We start from the raw sequence: 21,794 nt of genomic DNA on the forward strand, positions 1-21,794 counted from the left end.
TTCTTCGTTCTTCGTTGCGGTATTCTATTCTTCACACTTCGTTACATCGATTTTTTTTTATAATTTTTGAAAGAGAGATCGCGAGGTCGTGACGCCACCACACCTTTTACCATACAATAGCATTTCTGCTCTAACAGTTGGGTAACATTTGTCATAAACGAAAATCATAGTCACATTTTCGACTGCCGTCTAAACTGTGCAAGCCTGAATGGCTTCACGAGCCACTACTGTAGCAGAGGGAGACTGTGAGACTTCAAGCGCACACGTAAACACATAAACCGTTTTTTTTTTTATGTGGCCCGCCACGAATTCCTCTCCTGTGCCAACCTCTTCATCTCAGAGTAGCACTTGCAACCTACTTGTCTGTGTTTTCCACATACACCTTTCCTCTCTCATTCTGCACAATACCTCCTCATTCCTTTCCTTATCAGTCCGCTTAATTTTCAACATTCGTCTGTAGCACCACATCTCAAATGCTTCTATTCTTTTCTCTTCCAGTTTTCCCACAGTCCATGTTTCACTACTGTACACTGCTGTCCTGCAAATGTACTTTCTCAGAAATGTCTTCCTCAAATTAACGCTTATGTTTGATATTATTAGAATTTTCCTGGCCAGGAATGCTCTTTGTGTCAATGTTATTCTATTATGTTCTCCTTGCTCCGTCTGTCATGGGTTATTTTGCTGCGTAGGTATTAGAATTCCTTAAATTCGTCTACTTTGTGACCATCAATTCTGATGTTAAGTTTCTCACTGTTCTCATTTCTGCTATTTCTCATTATTTTCGTCTTCCTTCGACCTACTCTAAATCCATATTCTGCACTCATGAGACTGTTCGTTCCACCCAGCAGATCACGTAATTTTTTTTCACTTCCGCTCAGGATAGCTATGTCATCAGCGAATCTTATCATTGATATCCTTTCACCTTGAATTTTAATTCCACTCCTGAATCTTTCTTTTATTTCCATCATTGCTTCTTCAATGTACAGATCGAACGTTAGGGATTAAAGACCACATCCTTGTCTTACACCCTTTTTCATCCGAGCACTTCATTCTTGGTCGTCCACTCCTATTATTCCCTCTTGGCGCTTGTACATATTGTAAATTACCCGTCTCTCCCTACAGCTTACCCCTATTTTTCTCAGAATGTCGAACATCTTGCACCATTTTACATTGTCGAATGCTTTTTCCAGGTCGTCAAATCCTATGTAAGTGTCTTGATTTTTCTTTAGCCTTGCTTCCATTATCAGCCGCAGTGTCAGAATTGCCTCTCTGGTGACTTTATCTTTACCAAAGCCAAACTGATCGTCATCTAACAGATCGTTAATTTTCTTTTCCACTCTTCTGTGTATTATTCTTGTCAGTGACTTGGATGCATGAGCTGTTAAGCTAATTGTGCGATAATTATCGCACTTGGCAGCTCTCGTAGTCTTCAGAATTGTGTGGAGTACTTTTTTCAGGAAGTCAGATGGTATGTCGCAAGACTCGTACATTCTACACACCAACCTGAACAGTCGTTTTGTTGCCACTTCCTCCAAGGGTGTTAGAAATTCTGGTGGAATTAAGTCTATCCCTACGGCCTTATTTGATCTTAAGACCTCTAAAGCTCTCTTAAATTGTGATTCTGATACTGGATCCCCTATCTCTTCTAAATCAACCCATGTTTCTTCTTCTACCACATCAAACAAATCTTCCCCCTCATAGAAGCCTTCAGTGTACTCTTTCCATCGCCCGCACCTCGTGGTCGTGCGGTAGCGTTCTCGCTTCCCACGCCCGGGTTCCCGGGTTCGATTCCCGGCGGCGTCGGGGATTTTCTCTGCCTCGTGATGGCTGGGTGTTGTGTGCTGTCCTTAGGTTAGTTAGGTTTAAGTAGTTCTAAGTTCTAGGGGACTGATGACCATAGATGTAAAGTCCCATAGTGCTCAGAGCCAACTCTTTCCATCTATCCACTCTCTCCTCTCCTGTTGGAACTCCCATTGCACTCTTAATGTAACCACCCTTGCTTTTAATTTTACCGAAAGTTGTTTTAACTTTCCTACATGCTGAGTCAATCCTTCCGGCAATCATTTCTTTTTCGATTTCTTCACATTTTTCCAGCAGCCATTTCATTTTAGCTTCCCCGCACTTTCTATTTATTTCGTTTCTCAGCAACTTACATTTCTGTACTGAATTGCGCTGGACATTTTTGTACTTCCATCTTTCATCGATCAACTGAAGTATATCTTCTGCTACCCATGGTTTCTTCGCAGTTACATTATTTGTACCTACGTTTTTCTTTCCAACGTCTGTGACTGCTCTTTTTAGAGATTTCCATTCCTCTTCAAGTGTACTGCCTATTTAGCTATTCCTTATTGCTGTAACTATAGCCTTAGAGAACTTCAAGCGCATTTCCTCATTCCTTAGTATTTCCTCATCCTACTTCTTTGTGTATTGATTCTTCTCGACAAATCCCTTAACCTTCAGCCTACTCTTCATCACTACTACATTGTGATTTGAGTCTATATCTGCTCCTGGTACGCCTTACAATCCCGTATCTGATTTCGGAATCTATGTCTGACCACGATGTAATCTAGCAAAAATTTTCCCTGCACCATCTGGCTGTTTCCAAGTATACCCCCTTCTCTTGTGGTTCTTGAATAGAGTATTCGCTATTACTAGCTGAAATTAATTACATATATCAATTAGTCCTTCTCGTATCTCATTCTTTGTCCCAATTCCATATTCTCCTGTAACCTTTTCTTCTACTTCTTTCCCTACAAAGACATTCTAGTCCCCTATGGCTATTAGATGTTCATCTTCCTTTACGTACTGTATTATCCTTTCAATATCCTCATATACTTTCTCTGTCTCTTCATCTTCAGCTTGCGACGTTGGCATGTATATCTTAACTACCGTACCTTAGGTTTTTCTTTGCTTACATTTAGAGCCAAAACGCGAGTACAACACGTGGCAGAGGTGTGAATCTGCAGTAAGTTGTAACATACAACGTTGGGAAACAGATTGTATTTCTTGTTAAGATGGGCTATTGGTAAAATCTGATCCTAGTTAGAAGAAGACTTAAACGAAAAATTTACGTTTCACATGACTTCTAGTAGCCAGGTCAATATTTCATACTAAAGTCAATGGCGGCTTCTAACCACACATCGGCATTTATCTCGCAAACGGCTCTTTTGTGAACCCATGTTTGCAGAAATGTTTTTTGTTTTTATTGTACACTAGAAAACTGGCAATCTTCTCCCTCTTATCTCTCTCCACATCCTCCTCCGTCATCTCTCTGTGCATCTCTTCCTTCGTGCTCTCAATGTCCACCATTTCCTCCCCTCCCCCCTCTCTATCCATCTCTTCTTCCCCTCGTCTCGCTGACCTTCAGGCTTGTTTACTGTTACAGCTAACGAAGTGAGTTGAGTGACTGTAGGAGGATACAAGATGACTTGGACAGGATTTGTGATTGGTGTAAAGAATGGCAGCTAACTCTAAATATAGATCAATGTAAATTAATGCAGATGAATAGGAAAAAGAATCCTGTAATGTTTGAATACTCCATTAGTAGTGTAGCGCTTGACACAGTCACGTCGATTAAATATTTGGGCGTAACACTGCAGAGCGATATGAAGTCGGACAAGCATGTAATGGCAGTTGTGGGGAGGGCGAATGGTCGTCTTCGGTTCATTGGTAGAATTTTGGGAAGATGTGGTTCATCTGTAAAGGAAACCACTTATAGAACGCTGGTGTGACCTATTCTTGAGTACTGCTCGAGCGTTTGGGATCCCTATCAGTTCGGATTGACGGAGGACATAGAAGCAATTCAGAGGCGGGCTGCTAGATTTGTTACTGGTAGGTTTGATCATCACGCGAGTGTTACGGAAATGCTTCAGGAAATCGGGTGGGAGTCTCTAGAGGAAAGGAGGCGCTCTTTTCGTGAATCGCTACTGAGGAAATTTAGAGAACCAACATTTAAGGCTGACTGCCGTACAATTTTACTGCCGCCAACAAACATTTCGCGGAAAGACCACAAGGATAAGATAAGAGAGATTAGGGCTCGTACAGAGGCATATAGGCAGTCATTTTTCCCTCGTTCAGTTTGGGAGTGGAACAGGGAGAGAAGATGCTAGTTGTGGTATGAGTTACCCTCCGTCACGCACCGAATGGTGGATTGCGGAGTATGTATGTAGATGTAGAACACTGGACTGGGAATTTAATTCCCTTAAAATAAACGGGTAAATCGATGGGATCATTGCTATATGGTGCATAGGAGACCTATCCTGCTGATGGATCTGTGAGGGTAAAATTTTCAATGACAGTATTCGCGTATTTTCAATCTGCAGACGGATGGGATTATAAATTTTCGGACGATTAACATTCCGTAGTAATATTTTAATCAAAAGACGATAAGCCATATGTACATGTTCCGTGTTTTCTGCTAAAACTGACAGTGGTGAAGAAAACAGGACAGCTCATAGCTGAATATAATTAAATTAAATTTGAAGTTAAAAAGTAAAGAACTTTCCGAGATTTTAGCTAACGATGCTTCTTCTGTATATATTAATATATGGGAATTCATATACTAGATATGCTAAAAATGTGAAATCTGTACATGAAAGCCGGCCGCGGTGGTCTAGCGGTTCTAGGCGCTCAGTCCGGAACCGCGCGACTGCTACGGTCGCAGGTTCGAATCCTGCCTCGGGCATGGATGTGTGTGATGTCCTTAGGTTAGTTAGGTTTAATTAGTTCTAAGTTCTAGGAGACTGATGACCACAGATGTTAAGTCCCATAGTGCTCAGAGCAATGTCCATGTCTGTACATGAAATCGTTTCAGATGTTGAAGTAAGACAGTCATTAACTTTCCGAGGATTTTGCTGACTACGTCTGATTACGCTTCGAGATTTTTGCTATCGATGTTTCTTCCGTATATGCTGTTGTGTAGGTATTCATATACCATATATATTACAACTGTGTAAACTATGTCAGTTCGAACGTTTATTAGAGAATCAATCTGAAGTAATTCGATCAAGAAGTTTTGGATATTTTTAGTAACAACATTAAGACCTCGACCTGACTTTTTATAGTAGTATGGATCTTAAATATGTATTTGTGTACCACATTTTTTTAATGTAGCTTATGTCCGTCCGAAGGTTTATTAGAGTATAGTATAAAAATGGAACACTACTTTCGAAATTTTCGGTAACAACGTAAAACAACAAAATTCAAATGGTTCAAATGGCTCTGAGCACTATGGGACTTAACATCTGAGGTCATCAGTCCCCTAGAACTTAGAACTACTTAAACCTAACTAACCTAAGGACATCACACATATGCATGCCCGAGGCAGGATTCGAACCTGCGACCGTAGTGGTCGCGCGGTTCCAGACTGAAGCGCCTAGAACCATTCGGCCACAACGGCTGGCACCGTAAAACAACAACTTGCCTTTACACATAGTAAAGATTTTCACTCGAATAGGATTTCGCTATTATGATCTTCTTGTGTACAAGCTCTAAATAGAAAAAGAGAAGAAATAGTGCACATGACTCACAGAGTAAACTTTGTCATAGGATAAGAAAGCTCAGTGTAGTATGATGAAGCGGAAATGGAGGTGCCAGAAGGGGATACCGAAGGAAGGCCAACACTCCTCCTACCCTGCTTGTAACTTTGCACATTGTTCTCGTTTCGTCATACTGTTCTAGAGCGCTGGAGCTTCGACTCATAATACGAGTTCTGCTATGTAAGTACTGTCTATTTTTTCTGTCTTTGCATTTCAAATTTGAATCTGTTCATATTGTCGTAATATAAGACCTTTCACCCGGCGCATTGTTTTCTAGAGTTTTTTTTTTTTTTTTACGTTTGTCTGACTATATACTACTTAACTTCTTACTTACCATTCAGGTAGGAAATTTCGATATCACTTAGGGTGGCTTTCAGGAGCCGAAACCGGTCCGCTAGTTTTTTTTTTTTTTTTTTCGCTATTAACACTTGCGTTCTACTCTTCCGTCGCTATCAACAAAGCTTCGTCTTAATCATCTTGCCTTATGTGACTTGGTGTCATAATGAAATTGCTCAGTTACCTGGCTTAATTTCTTCTGTAGTCTGCAGTAATTCTTCTAAGGACCCCCAACATTGACATCAGAGCTGTTCCCAGTTGACAGTTACACATACCTTTCAGCATTACAAGATATATTTATTCCCTAGGATCCATAGGTTGCACAGAAACCAGACTTCACTAATAAGAATACAAGGACATGTAATGGAAGCAGTAGTTGAAAAGGGAGTGAGTCAGGGTTGCAGCTTTCTCCTCAATCTGTACATTTCGCAACCACTAAAGGAAACCAACGAGTAATTTGCACGGAGAAGGAATAAAATCTTTGGGGTCTTAAGAAGGCATTTTATTTATGTTGTAAACGGCAAAGGACTTGCAAGAGCAATTGAAAGAAATGTCTTCTGGAAAGAGGTTGTACGTTAAACATTAACAAACATAAAATCAGTATAACGCAATTAAGTCGAATTGAACCGGCTGCTCCTGAGGGAAGCCGAAATCAGCTACTAAAAGAAACTGATGTGTTCTGTTACTTTGGGCACAAACAAATTGACGACGGCTGAAGAAGAGATGATTTAAATGAAGACTGGCTATGGCAACAGACCACTTTCCGCAAAAGAAAAATTCCTTAATAACCAACATATGTTTAAGTGGTACTAAGTTTCTTCTGAAAATATTTATCTGGAGCGTAGGCTTGTATGGAAGTAAAACAAAGATGGTAAGCATTTCAGACAAGAAGAAAATAGATGCATCTTGAAATGTGCTTCATAAGGATGCTGAAGATAATATGCGTAGATCTGATAACTAAAGAGGAAGTAATTACGGAGACAAATCTTATTTCACAACTTGAGTAGAAGAAGAAAGGAGTTGACAGGAGACATATTGAGGCATCAAGTAATCATAAAGTACATAATGGAAGCTAGTTGGTGACACAAATTGTAGCCGTTCTGGATTAGCCGAGCGGTCGTAGGCGCTGCAGTCATGGACTGTGCGGCTGATCCCGTCGGAGGTTCGAGTCCTCCCTCGGGCATGGGTGTGTGTGTTTGTCCTTAGGATAATTTAGGTTAAGTAGTGTGTAAGCCTAGGGACTGATGACCTTAACAGCTAAGTCCCATAAGATTTCACACACATTTGAACATTTTTGAACACAAATTGTAGGACAGACTACACCTCGAATACACTTAACGGATTCAAATGGACGTGGGTTGCAGTAATACGGAGATGAGGAGCCTTGAAGAGGACAGAATTCCATATAAAGCACCATCAAACCAGTCTTCAGCCTGAAGACGACAACAACAACTGTTACATCGCCATTTTATTTATCTACGTCATATTAAACTGGGCTTCTATAGATGGAAACAGTTTATCAACAAGGGTAAAACATCGCTTAATAATAACGCTAATAAATAGCACATTCTCATGCACCTGAAAGTAGAGAATCCTAATACTGGTGGGGTTCCCTCCAACATATTTGAGCACGAAGTTATTTTTGCAGCTGTCGCCATGCACTGTATCAGTTGACATGGAAGTATTATCCGCCCAAGAAAGTGTTCCTGGAACTCATTCGCGAATTTTGGAGGAAAACATGCCCAACACTCTGGCCTTTCCTTGAGCAGCTTCGCGTGAAGGCGGGAGTTCGCTCCCAAGACTAACACGCAGTGTTGGTAGTCAAGCGGCAGGTCTACCTCGGCCAAGTTGAATCCATCCGCTGACAGGCCGTCCATCAGCAGGAAATCAGTGGGCTGCCTCCCAAACAGGTAGCAGGGGACCGCCGCCAGCGGGTCTAACTCCAGTCCCTCCACCGCTCTCACCTCACTGTGCACCTTTGGTAACACCTCGCACTGCAACAACGGCTCCTTCTGCAATACTCGGTGATCCTTTCGCATCTCGGTAAGAGTGCCTCCCTCTGCGTAGCCGCACTGAACTATGAGCGGCAGTTCACAGCAGGAGCTGCTTTCGTCCCACCTAAAGGTTGCCACTATTCTAAAGATGCAGCTCGTGTAAACTGAAACGTCTTTGATGGTGTTGTCGGCCGTTGCAGCGTCGACCCTCACTTTACTTTTATTGTCTTCACTCTTTGATACCTTCTCTACCAATTTTTTGTCGATTCATGACGGAGGCGGTGGCCTATGAATATCTCGGCCATATTTCATACGGTGAACCTCTGAACGAACAGTAGAACTCGACGAAGTCGTAAATCAAATCACCAAAAATATCTTCACATTGCAGATTGTAAAATGAATTAAATACTATATGAAAGTGAGGTAAGTACACTATACGAGAAAAATTAATCACCTGAAGGAGATATCACACTAATAAAGTGATAATTAAATGGACACCCTAGCTCCAAACATGCCTTGATGTACTACATTGGGGACATGTTGAAAATGTGTGCCCTAACCGGGACTCGAACCTGGGGTCTCCTGCTTACATGGCAAACGCTCTACCTATCTGAGCCACCGAGTGCACAGAGGATAGTGCGCCTGCAGGAAATTATCCCTTGCACGCTCCCAGTGAGACACACATTTCCTTCTTGTGCGAACGCACACGCCATGCCCGAACTCGTACGGGACTTTGTAGTTTAATCTGCCACGAGTAATGAGTATGATGGGCAAACATCTATTAGGCGCACTACGAATGTAGTGGTGTGGACATGTTGGGAATGTGGGTCTCACGGGGAGCGTGCAAGGGATAAGTCCCGGCAGGCGCACTATCCTCTGCGCCCTCGGTGGCTCAGATAGATAGAGCGTCTGCCATGTAAGCAGGAGATCCCCGGTTCGAGTCCCGGTCATGGCACACATTTTCAACATGTCTCCAATGAAGTGCATCAAGGCCTGTTTGCAGGTACGGTGTCCATTTAATTATCATTTCATTTCTAGCAAAGCTGAATGGTCATCTACGGTAATTGTTCTTTCGGGAACAGATACTACCGTCATATATAGTTAAAATATGGCTTCCCGGCCATTTACCTTCTGGTGCGAACGCACACGCTATGCACGAACCCGTACGGGACTTGGTAGATTAATCTGCCACGAGTAATGAGTATGATGGGTAAACATCTATTAGGCGCACTACGAATGTATTGGTGTGGACATGTTGGGAATGTGGGTCTCACGGGGAGCGTGCAAGGAATAAGTCCTTGCAGGCGCACTATCTTCTGTGCCCTAGTTGGCTCAGATAAATAGAGCGTTTGCCATGTAAGCAGGAGATCCCGGGTTCGAGTCCCGGTCGGGGCACACATTTTCAACATGTCTCCAATGAAGTACATCAAGGCCTGTTTGCAGGTACGGTGTCCATTTAACTATCTTTTCATTTCTAGCAAAGCTGCATGGTCATCAACGGTAACTGTTCTTTCGGGAACAGATACTGCCATCATATACGCTAATAAAGTGTAACACCCACTTTATCTTTCATAATGACCTCATTTCGGTGAGGAGAAGAGACGAGAAGTTTGTTCAGATATGTCATATAAAGCTCAAACATCTACGGTTATACGCTCTACAGCTTGAGTGCTACGTTCCATTTGCTGTTGCAAGAAATTTTCTGTGGTATTAAGAACGGAAAATTTAGCGGGTCTGTTGAACTTCTGTGAGTTCTTGAGTGCTCCTGAACCTAGCGTACAAGAATACTCACCATGAAAACTTAAAACAGAGAGCAGCACTTGCTCACACAGAATATTGAAATGAAAGATTCTGGTTCATGCTCAAGGTATAATGAATCAATGGGTGCAAGTCATTTCCTGTCGGATTTGAAACCGATTCTCGCTAACAAAGAGTGACACTTTTCACCGACAATTAGGATATTACTAAACCCACTTCTCTTACATCGTGTTACATGATTGCAAGTGGTACTACATTTCTTGTAGACATCGTGGACAGTCCGTGTTGATACACCAAGAGTTTGAACGACTTCATACATGGAATGATTACGGGCATATACAACACGATGTCCCATATCCAGTGGTTTGCAATGAAATTAGCTGCATTTGGGTATGGAAATGAATCAAGGGTAATATATGAAAATTTGTGCCAGACCATGACTCGAACTCGGATCTTCAGCTTATCATGATAAGTAGCCTTACCCGTAGCCTTACCCGCATAGGTCATCCGAGTACACGACCCAGCTGACCTAAAAAGCGTTCGACAGTGTGAAATGGTGCGATATGTTCGAAATTCTGAGATAAATAGGGGTAAACTACAGGGAGAGATTGGTAATATACAGTATGTATAAGAGCCAAAATGGAAAAATAACAGTGGATGAACTCGAACCAAGTACTCGGATTAAAACGAATGTAAGACAGGGATGGAGTCTTTTGCTCCTACTGTTCGATCTGTAGATCGAAGAAGCAATGATAGAAATAAAAGAAAGGTTCAGGAGTGTTACTGAAATTCAAGGTGAAAGGATATCAATGATACGATTCGCTGATGACATTTCTGTCCTGACTGAAAGTGAAGAAGAACTACATGATCTGCTGAACAGAATGAAGAGTCTAATGAGTACAGAAAATGGATTGAGAGTAAATCTGAAAAAAAAACGAAAGTAATGAGAAGTAGCAGAAATGAGAACAGTGAGAAACTTAACATCAGGATTGCTCGTCATGAAGTGGCTGAAGTTAAGGTATTCTACTGCCTAGATGGTAGAATTCCTTAATTTCATCTATTTCGCGAGCATCAACCCTGATGTTAAGTTTCTACTACCTAGGCAACAAAATAATCAATGACGTTCGGAGCAAGGAGGATATCAAAAGCAGATTAGCACTGGTAAAAAGTGCGTTCCTGGCCAAGAGAAGCTATCAAACACAGGACTTAATATGATGAAGAAATTTCTAAGAATGTACGTTTGGAGCACAACAGCGTACAGTAGTGAAACTTTGGACTGTGGGAAAACTCGAACAGAAGAGAATCGATGCATTTGAGATCAAGTGTTACAGTCCAATGTTGAAAATTGCGTGGATTGATAAGGTATGGAATGAGGAGGATCTGCTCAGGATCGGAGAGGAAAGTAATACGTGTGAAACCCTGACAAGGAGAAGGGGCAGGATGAAGGATATCTGTTACGATATTAGGAAATGACTTCCGTGGTACTAGAGGTTGCTGTAGAGGGAAAAAAAGCTGTAGAGGAAGACAGAAATTGGAATACGTCTCGCAAATAATTGAGGACGTAGGTTGCAAGTGCTACTCTGGGATGAAGAAGTTGGCACAGGAGAGGAATTCGTGGCAGGTGGCGTCAAACCAGTCGGAAGACTGATGAATCAGAAAAAAAAAGACTGCTAAGTGTTTGTTGTTCGTTTCCGTCGGCATTATTATTAAGATAGCACTGATCACTTTTCCCATTTTCTAAAATAACGCAATATTTCAAACCTATGTAAATTTCACAAACAAATACAGGGTGTACATCAAGTCCGAGAACACTTTCAATTATTTATTGCTCAAGAACCAAACACTGTAGAGATATCATTGAAATGTCATTTTGAAGAGAAACCCTGAACGTTTTTTTCATGTCTACCGCCACAGCGTAGTTTCGTAATTTGCCGATAGTCAGCGCTAGTCGCAAACATAGCGAGTTCAGGTGTGGAGCGAGCTTTCTGTGTGTTGGAGTTCGACAAAAACAAGTGTGCTACAGCTGTTCAAAGGAAGTTTAGAACCAAGTACCGTAAGAAACCACCAACAAGGAAGGCCATTTACCACTGGCACAACAAATTCGTTACGACGGGTTGGTTGTACCCGGAAAAGAGAAGTGGACGTCCCAGTGTGAGTGGAGTGAATGTGGAGTACGTATGAGAGAGATTCATAAGGAGTCCAAAGAAATCAGGGCGTCGTGCATCCCGTGAACTCGAAATGGCTCCAGTGACAGTGTGGAAAGACCTGCGACAGAAGGTGTCTACGAAATCATTCAAATTAGAGCTAGTCCAGAAGCTCAATGCTGCCGCATCAATAGCTCGGCCGTGCTACATAAGTGCACAGCTGTTTCGTGAAATGGCCTCCCCAATCACCAGATCTCACTCTGTGTGACTTTTTCTGTGGGGACACATTAAAGATCTGGGGTATGTACCGCCTCTACCAAGTGATGTAGCAGAGTTCCGGAAGCGAATACGGGAAGCGACTGCCACAGTCAATGATGCCATGCTGAGACGGTTATGGCAAGAATTCGATTACCAAAATGAAGTCTGCCAAGTCACTCATTGTTCATATATCGAATGTTTGTAAAAAAACTTGCAGAGTTTCCCTTCAAAATGCAATGTGTATGACATCTGTAAAGTGTTTAGTTCTGGTGCAATAAATGATTGAAAGTGTTCCCAGACTTTATGTTCACCCTGTATTACTCCTTTTTTTTAGAAAGAGTTGATTCAAAAACGAAAAGATTTAGCACTGCTGCTATGGCCTATTGATATTTCGGTTTCTTATTCATTGTTAGTAAAAAAATAAAAAAAACACGTTATAACAGAGACCAAAGAAGTACCGAAAAAGACCAGTTATTCAGAACTAAGATACCAGCAATGATTTCAACCAGTCTTCTCATCTCTAACACCCAACAACCACTGTAATCTGGTTTTCATATTCTAGTCTTGATTTACCTCCACTCTTTGCGGTCTTCACTGATCCTTATATGCTAGGTTGTCTATTTCTTGATTCTGAAGCCTAAGTTGTAAAGCTTGTTTATATGTATGTTAGCTATTTTTCGACAGTTGAACTAAAGTATGGGAGCTTGACCAGGGTAGCACAAGTTTCCCCAAGTGAAATACTTTGGTATTTCTCTGATTTCCAGACAAATTTTAGCATTTTCCCTGACAAATTTTGAGATATCATGGGTACATAAAGATGTAAGTTGACAAAAAAAGTAAGGGCTTCTGTATTCCTAAACGTGTTATTAACCCTCTAGATTGAATCAACTGCAAGTTGTCACCTTTACAGGATTTATGAACTGAAGGGTAAGTAAATAGGTAAGTTGTCTTAATGAAAGCCTGTTTTTATTAACCAGTCAACTCTGACTTTGAATTAAAGCAATCCCATTGTTGCTGACACTAAGTAAAAAAAACTGAGACAAAAACATTTATTCAAGAACTTTTCTTCTGCTGCTGTTAGCTTACACTTTTAGTTTCTTTGTTCAATTTTTAAATACACAGATCGCGAACATTTCATTGCAAAACACTTAGGTAAGAATGTACAGAAATATCAGTTGACTTCAAGTGCAGAACAAAGACTGACAGACATCTGTATGTCTCCAATATATCCTTTAAAACACAAATTTATCAAATCAAAGTACTGAAATGTCTACAGAGCATTTCACTTGACTAAAATAATTTTTCATATAATGGCTATGACGGTGACCCATTATGAAATCATCATTTAAAAGAAACTTTCATACAATTTATCACTCCAAAATATCGTACATCATGTTGAATACTTTGATTATAAGATGTTTATGCTGGGACCATGTGATGGCTTCCATCAATGCTTTTAAACATAAAACACATTTTCCATGGAATCAAATCTTTTAAATGTATGTGACGGCATCAAATCATGATACAAATTGTCTGAATCACAGTGCAAGAATTTAATATGAACAGAAAACTGTTCATCACATTAAAATCAATATGAAAGGTGACGTTTGTCAAAACTGCTTTTATATCGAAACTCTGTCAACTGAACAGCAGTTTTGTCTTTTTATTAGGTGCTATAATATGTGAAAATTCAGCAATTTTCAGTACATTAGGTGACACAGTCCTTCAACGTAAAATTCAAACAAATTTAAGCTTTGAAGAAACACACATTCTCTCTCGCTTGTGCCTTTTCTCGCATCCAACAGGGTCGGCATGGTTAAACGGAAGTTAGTTTAAGGGGTGGCCAGATGCCCTTCCTGCCACCACCCTGTACACCCCCCCCCCTCCCAGGATGGAATTAGTGGACCCCAACTGTCTGTGACTAGTGTAATCCATGGAAAAGTGCAAACATGTTCAGATGTCTGTAAGCCGTGTAGCTGAGGTGGAACGTGTGGACCAGCCCAGCGTTCACCTAGCGGGATGTGGAAAAACCCCTAAAAACCACATCCAGGCTGGCCGGCACACTGACTGTCGTCGTTAATCTGCCGGCGCACCCACCTGAGTCCAGGAAGCAGCGCATTTAGTGCTCTCGGCTAACCTGACGGGTTGTGAGAAAATACACTCCTTGTATAAAATGAACAGTCAAAGGATTTAGGCATTATATTCAGTCTTAAATAACAGAGCATGCATTTTTACATAGCTGCAGTCCCAATAATTATCAGCAGTCCCAATAATTACCCTCTGGGACTGGAGGACTAAGCAAATGGAACAGTCATATACAAGTGCTAAAGTAATACAACAAGACATACATGTAAAAAAAACTAACAATAGATTTCTTCATCTTTTGTACACAAGAGTTATGACATTTTTACTAGGTACAGACATAGGAACATTAAAATGTATACTTGAAGTTAACTTCCAGCTAAGACTGAATGTTTTACCTGTTTAACATCACACACAATATATCTGAAAAGTTATTAAGTAAGAATATAAAATTTTTAATAACAATTCTAAGCATAACTATAATACACTTGCTTGTAACACATTGTTAGAGATGGCAATTCACCTATGTCTTAACAATATTGATTTACAGCTCTCTCTTTTTTAAATTTTGTCTCAAACCATATAAGTCATTTCCAAATCATAGGCTGAGGACAAATATTGCAACAGAGATGACATAAGAAACTATTCTTCAGAATACAGCTTTCTTTGCACAGAGGATTATCAGTTGCCATACAAGCTCCTGACAGATTAGAAGTGTCTGTTCGGTTAGGACACTAAACTATACTTCTGCACAGGACTCCAATTGAATTTGGAGAGCTGAGATAGGTACTGGCAGACTGAAACAGTGATATGGGTAACGACATGTGCCTGAAAGGTTGTGAAGTAAAAGGTTCATCCACAAAATGGTTGTGAGGCTCCCTCACAACTCTGGATAATGATGACGATGTTTGGTTTGGTTTGTGCGGCTCTCAACTGCGCGGTTATCAGCGCCCGTACAAATTCCCAGCCTTTGCTCAGCCCAATCTCGCCACTTTCATGAATTATGATGAAATGATGAGGACAACACAAACACCTAGTCATCTCGAGGCAGGTGAAAATCCCTGACCCCGCCGGGAATCGAACACGAGACCCCGTGCTCGGGAAGCGAGAACGTGACCGCGAGTTGCGGACTCACAACTCTGGATATGGGGTAACAAATGTTTTAAGATACATGGCTTGACATACTTTTTGGCATCTGTTCGTGTCACACATTTTGTATCTAATTTCTTTAGGAATTTTCTTTTCTTTATATGCAGTCTACGTCTAGAAATTAAGTTGCCTGGACATTATTTCCCTTAATTATCATGGATTGTTATGGACTGTCTGCTAGGGTCAAGATTCTGGAACAAAATATTAGAAGGGGGTTTGGAAAAAAATGGAGACAAACTGGAATGTATAAAACTCATATTTATATCCTGACAAGCCTGGAAAACTGAACGTCAAAATGTACCTTTTTCATTAAGTTTCATGCTTTGGTAACATCTTCATCCTACCATATAGAATTTATGAACTTTTCAGACAAAATAATCCATCAGACCAAACATAAAAGAAATATGCTTATAATATACCATTAAAGTTTAAAAAATAAGAACAGAACTGGAGTACGTTTTGTGACTTACCTCTGTCAAATAATAATACTATGTAATTTATCAAACAAACAATTCAAATCCGTCAGTGAATACCAGTCAAAACTCATTTGTGAGAGAAGCGATCTCTTCATTAATTCCACGAAGTACAGTGGCCCTTTTGGCCAGTATCCGTGACTTTTTGGCATCCAGTTTTTTTACCTGGTGGACGACGGACCTCTTCCGTCGAGCTCTCTCTTCTTCTTTGCATTGCTTTTGCTTAAAAGCCTCACCGTACCGATGTCGACCGTTGAGATAGTCCAGAATCATTCTCCTGTTAACGTCAATCTTGAAGACAACGCCAGCTGATTTCAGGCCCGTCATATACTTGACGTATGGCTATCAGTGACTTGACTTCTTGGCTGTCTATCAACACTCCTTATTAATTGAAAAACCTTGCTCTACAAAGGCTTGACCATGGCTCAGAATGAGAACCCTTTGAAGACAGCTATACAAATGCTGAGAAGCGGTATCGCCATCCGGTAAGCCTCTCCAAAAGTGATCGATTCTCGGTCTCAGTCCTCCTTTAGTCTGCACAGACTTCCTGATTTGTACAAACTCTGAGTAGTACATCGATTAAAAAGACTAATAAGCAAAGGACCTTCCACAACTGGCCAGAAACCGAAATGATGGGTTTTTAAAACAGTAGTCTTAGGTTTGACGATCATTAGTTACAAATCGGGAGATAAAATGAAATAATCGGGAGGCGGGAGAAGAAGATGGTTGGAAGTCTCCCGCCTACATCAGGAGAGTTGGCAGGTATGAACAACAGGGCAAGAACAGTCGTTGTCACTAGATGGGTATGTTCAGTTTCAAAAAACACACGCAATGAAGAAGGTATTAATGAAATCAGCCCCCACGTTTATAGAGGAAAGCAAGAAGAACAGAAACATATGGAAAGTAGGGTAGCGAGGAGTACCTTGCCGATACCCGCTCCCCCTCTTCACTGAAAATCCAGTGGCAAGTTTCCTTAATGAATGCCAAAATTTTTCATTAGAAAAGGATATGTTACATCAACCTGCGCAATGGTGCGTCAAAAATGCCAGTCTGTCCGTCACTTTCGAGTGCCGCTCTGTTGGCAATGTTTCCCAGCACGACCGACGTTCCTGTTTTCCTCGCTTACGTTTTAAAACAGTATTAGAATACCCTTTTAACGGCCTAACGCATCACCAAAGTGGCAGGACAAAAAAACAACGCAGTCATTGAAAAGAAAATCTCATTAAGGTCAGTGAGATGTTGTGCAGCCTTTAAAAGTCTATGTATCAGTTAACAGTCGTAGCACTTCACTCACCGAGGACTGACGAAAAAGACGAATGTCGGCTGTCATTTTGCCCGCCGCGACTGCCTTGAAGTGCTTAGCTCATTTCGCAATGCCGATTACGGCCATCTATACATGTTGCTGAGAGCGGAAAACTTCCTGCGTACTGAGCAATACGCCTGTAAGTCTGACATTTTGTGGACCCTGATATCCTCAAACTTCCAGTCATTCAGCCATTCAGCATTGAATTTCACTTTTCTTTGTGTCACCATGATATACTACTATACACTGTTCATCATAAGAATTAACTCTAATTAAACATTACGCCATGTATTCTTCCCCGTTTGCTTGAAGCTCATTGGATTTCGTTTCACGAGAAGCAAAAGCCAAGCTGCGTCCAATACAGTCAAGTACGATCACAAGGATACGTTTTATGCTGTGTTATACCCACATGTACTGAGCGATAATGCGTGACAACATCTTTACCGGAGCATTAAACTGGGACGGCACCGACCAACAAACCCGCAATGATGTGAGAAGTTGCAGTTAAGACGTAAAAAGAGACGAGCAAAGAAACAATATAACTTCTAATCTCAAGTCATTTTTAAAGAGAATGAAATAATATTCTGCAAAACTCAAGCATGCATAAATGTTCTTCGTTTCTCCCAACTTAACGGATATGCACACACATTCCGACAACTGATTAATGTGCTAAATGGAGTGTAACCACCTCTGGCGGCAACACAGGCCTGACAACGACAGGACATGATGTCATCAATCTGATGTTGAGGCAATAACGCCCATTCTTCCTGCAGAGCTGTTCGCAAGTCTTGGGGAGTGGTCGGTGGACACTGACGTGTTGGAACCAGTCTTCGCAATGCACCCCAGATGTGCTCTATGGGAACCATATCGGAGCCATGCATGCAATGTCTTCCGTTTCCAAGAAAACATCAACCACCCGCGCTATGTCAGTTCGAACATTATCGTCCATCAGTACAAAGGCCGGGCCCACAGAACCTCGCAAAAAACCACAAAAGAGGTCGCAAAATCTCGTCACGATACCTGACAGCAGTTAAATCTTACCGATTCACCTGAACAGTTTCATGAAGAGCTGTTCGAATGGCCAGCATAGTCCTTGCCCACATCATAAGGGATCCTCCTCGATATCGGTCTCTTTCTACAAAGTTTGGGTCCCTAAATCGTGTTCCGCGTTCCCTCCAGATGCGAATCCGTAGAGAATCACATCAGGAATCATCTCTGAAAAGAACATTGGCCCACTGTTCGACCGTCCAGGTGGCATGTCGAGGACTCCATTCTAGACGTTCACTTCCGAGAAGACACGTCAGACATCCCCGATAATAAAGGCCACTCTGCTGAAACCTTCTCTACATCGTTTGCCTCGACACAACACGTCCAGATGGTAGTTGCCGTGCAGAACTATGGCGGTACCGTCGTGCTCTTACAGCCAAATAACAGTCCTCTCTTGCTGATGTCACACGTGGTCGATCCTGCCCTGGTTCAAAAGGCTCTAACCACTATTGGCAGGGCCGGCGCAAGACCAAGTGCCACCCCGTGCGAGCTGCTAAATTGTCGCCCCCTGTTTTTTGTTGTTTTTTTTTTTTGCTTTGTTTTACGAAACGTTTGTGGAATTTTATTTAAACAAATCTGTAGGAAATGTCAGCAATCAATCGCAATTTTTGTTTTTACTTTTCAGATCTACCTAGGGCACCAGCTCAAAAATGGAGTCAAACCTGATTGAAGAAATCTAGATAATTTTAATAAGCCTTGTGAATTTACAGAAATGTTCAAATGTGTGTGAAATCTTAAGGGACTTAACTGCTAAGGTCATCAGTCCCTAAGCTTACACACTACTTAACCTAAATTATCCTAAGGACAAACACACACACCCATGCCCGAGGGAGTACTCGAACCTCCGCCGGGACCAGCCACACAGTCCATGACTGCAGCGCCTTAGACCGCTCGGCTAATAACACGCGGCTTGAACTTACAGTTAACGTAAATAAACATTTTTCAATGGTTGTGAACAGATAATGTATTCAACGAAAACAAAATATATTTACAATTTAACGATAATTTGATTTGAACAATAATATTTACAATAACTATTTAATGTTGAACGAAATGAGAAACAACACAGTAAATAACCAACACACTGATCATAATATAAAAATTTAAAAAACTACTAGACAAATCGAACCTTCCTGGCTTTTGCTTGTGCAAACTCTTTCTCACTATCTGTGTAATTTAAGTCCTCTGCAAGCTCGTGCTCAATCGATATTGTTGCAAGATCATTCAAACGAGTTTGGCTCATCGTTGATCGGAGATATGTCTTTATCAATTACAGTTTTGAGAAACTCCTCTCTCCACAAGCAACTGTCACTGGGTGTGTTAGGAGAATTCTCAGAGCAATGTTAACATTACGGCAAAAATTTTGTCTTCCTATAAACTTCAGAGTCTCTTTTTGACCTATTCCAGGTTTCAACAATGTTGAAAGCGCTTTTAGTTCTTCCCTCAACTCCAGTGCATCAATGTCGCTTGACTCATGATCTTTCAAAACTGCTGCGAGATTTCTACACTTTGTGTCCAGGCCATCAGGAGGTGCATTCTTCAACTCGCCGATGTCGTAGAGAAAATCAAAATAATCACAATGAGATTTCAGTTGATTGAATCTCTCATCAAAGATGTGGTTACTGTATCTAAAAGATAATAGTAGAATTCAATCTTGTAACGTTTTGTTGGATCATCTATTGTTTCACCCTTCCCCCATAGGTAAAGTGTATTGGATTCTTACTTCGTCGCCGGGAAACATTTATCCGTGGTAACGTTAGATCTTCTAGCTCTAATTCTGTAGCCAATTCTTTGGAATCCGTCAAGAAAGACACAAATTTTTCTTCTGTTTTGCAGGTCTCAAAATATGCTTTCGTTTTTTCAAGCATTTCCACGGCCTCAGAAACATTTATGTCAATGGCCTGGAGGGTTTTACTGACTACACTGATGTGAAGCAGAACGTCGTACCAGATTACCAGAGAAGTGCGAAAGGTGTAATTTTTTATTTGATTCGCAAATGACGTTGCTTCGTGAGCCGTCATGCCATCAAATTCTTCTGATATCTGAACCAGTGCATCATAAACACCTCCAATTTGAAACCTCAGAGGAGTAAGTGCATCGATGCGACTTTCCCACCTAGTATCGCTCAGTGGTGCAGAACAGGTTAGGCAGATACTTCTTCATCCCAACGTCGAACGGAGGACGAGAAGAAGTCATACAAGCTTTTCACTGTCGAAAACATGGAAACAGCATAATTAGAAGACATAGCGGCGGCGTCTACAACAAGATTCAATGAGTGACTGATTCTTTTCTGGAGACCAGACTTCTTTCCTTTCATGTTTGCTCCATTGTCGTATCCTTGCCCTCTCATATTACACAACAGGATTTTTTTATCTTCCAAGAACTTGAGTACGACGTGCGTCAAAGTGGAGCTTGAAGAATCGGGCACTGGAAGAAATTCCAGGAAACGCTCCCGAATTCGGACATCGTATACCCCGTCGAGTCTTGTCTCCTGGACGAAACGTAGCACAACTGTCATCTGCTCAACTTTTGAAATATCTGGTGTGCAGTCCAGAATTATACTGTTATACTTTGCAGATTTCATCGTTAATAGAACGTTGTTGGTTACATATGATCCAATAAGATGAATTATTTCATTCTGTGTTTCTTTCCCAAGAGAATGATTACCCTTGTTCTCACCTCGCTTTGACTGTCCAGGTGCTCCATCATCACAGTGTCGAACTTTCCGAATAATTCAGAGAGTTTCAAGAAGTTTCCGTTGTCATGCTGAAAGGGTGTATCTGTACGTCCTCTGAAAGGCAGACATTGCCGATCCAGAAATGGATTATTACTATTAGGCGCTCAAGAACATTTTTCCAATGTTCGCTTTCAGTATTCAGAAGCCTATGATGGTGGGCGTCGACAGTTCGTGACTTTTTCAGTCCCTCGGAAAACACGATCCACTTTTTATGTGATTTCAAATGCTGGGTAAACTTCCCGTGACTTTCGAGATACGAAGCAAGATGCCGCCAGTCGCTTATACCGTTCTTTGCAATTTTTACTGTAGATGACGAAAAAAGTTTGCCACAAAAGCAGAACATAGCATCCTTGCTCTTTGAGTTCACCAACCAATATCTATCTGTTTCTTCTAAATTCTTCAAAGAATAGCTATAGTGCACAGGGCTTAAACGCTGGTTGTCCGCATTTTTAGGAGATTCTTCAGCTTCCTTAATGCGCTCGGGAAAACCTCGCATGACCAAAGTCGTTCGAATGCAATCGGTAATAATTTCCGGCCATCATCCGGGATCTGAGTCAATTGTGTCTTCCATTTTAGGCTCGCCTTCAATCCCTTTCCCAGTGATGAGTACCTCGTCTGAAGTTCCTGCGGTATTTTCCGAATCGGGTCGCCTAATTTTAGTCCTGCCTGATGTTCCAATCTTGGAGCTTTCGACACAAAGCAGATCTTGAGTCCAGACGAGGTCTGTTGAACATGTTGTGGTTGGACCACCGTCAGCATTGATACTGTATGCGGTGGTCGCAGTACTGTGTTCGTCAACTTTCTGGTCATGTCTTTAAGATAAAAATGTAGCTGCAGTAGCTCCACTAGTTTCTGTACTTTCAGGAAGAAATTATTCCACCTCCCTCCGCTTGTCCAACAGGGGCGGCCGGCAGGTAGTCGATGCGCCATGCCATAGTTCCCGAAGCCTCTCCCTCCGACGTTTGGTTTCAAATCC

The sequence above is a fragment of the Schistocerca serialis genome, chromosome 2 (assembly GCF_023864345.2).
Source record: "Schistocerca serialis cubense isolate TAMUIC-IGC-003099 chromosome 2, iqSchSeri2.2, whole genome shotgun sequence".
NCBI classification, from domain to species: Eukaryota; Metazoa; Arthropoda; class Insecta; order Orthoptera; family Acrididae; genus Schistocerca; species Schistocerca serialis.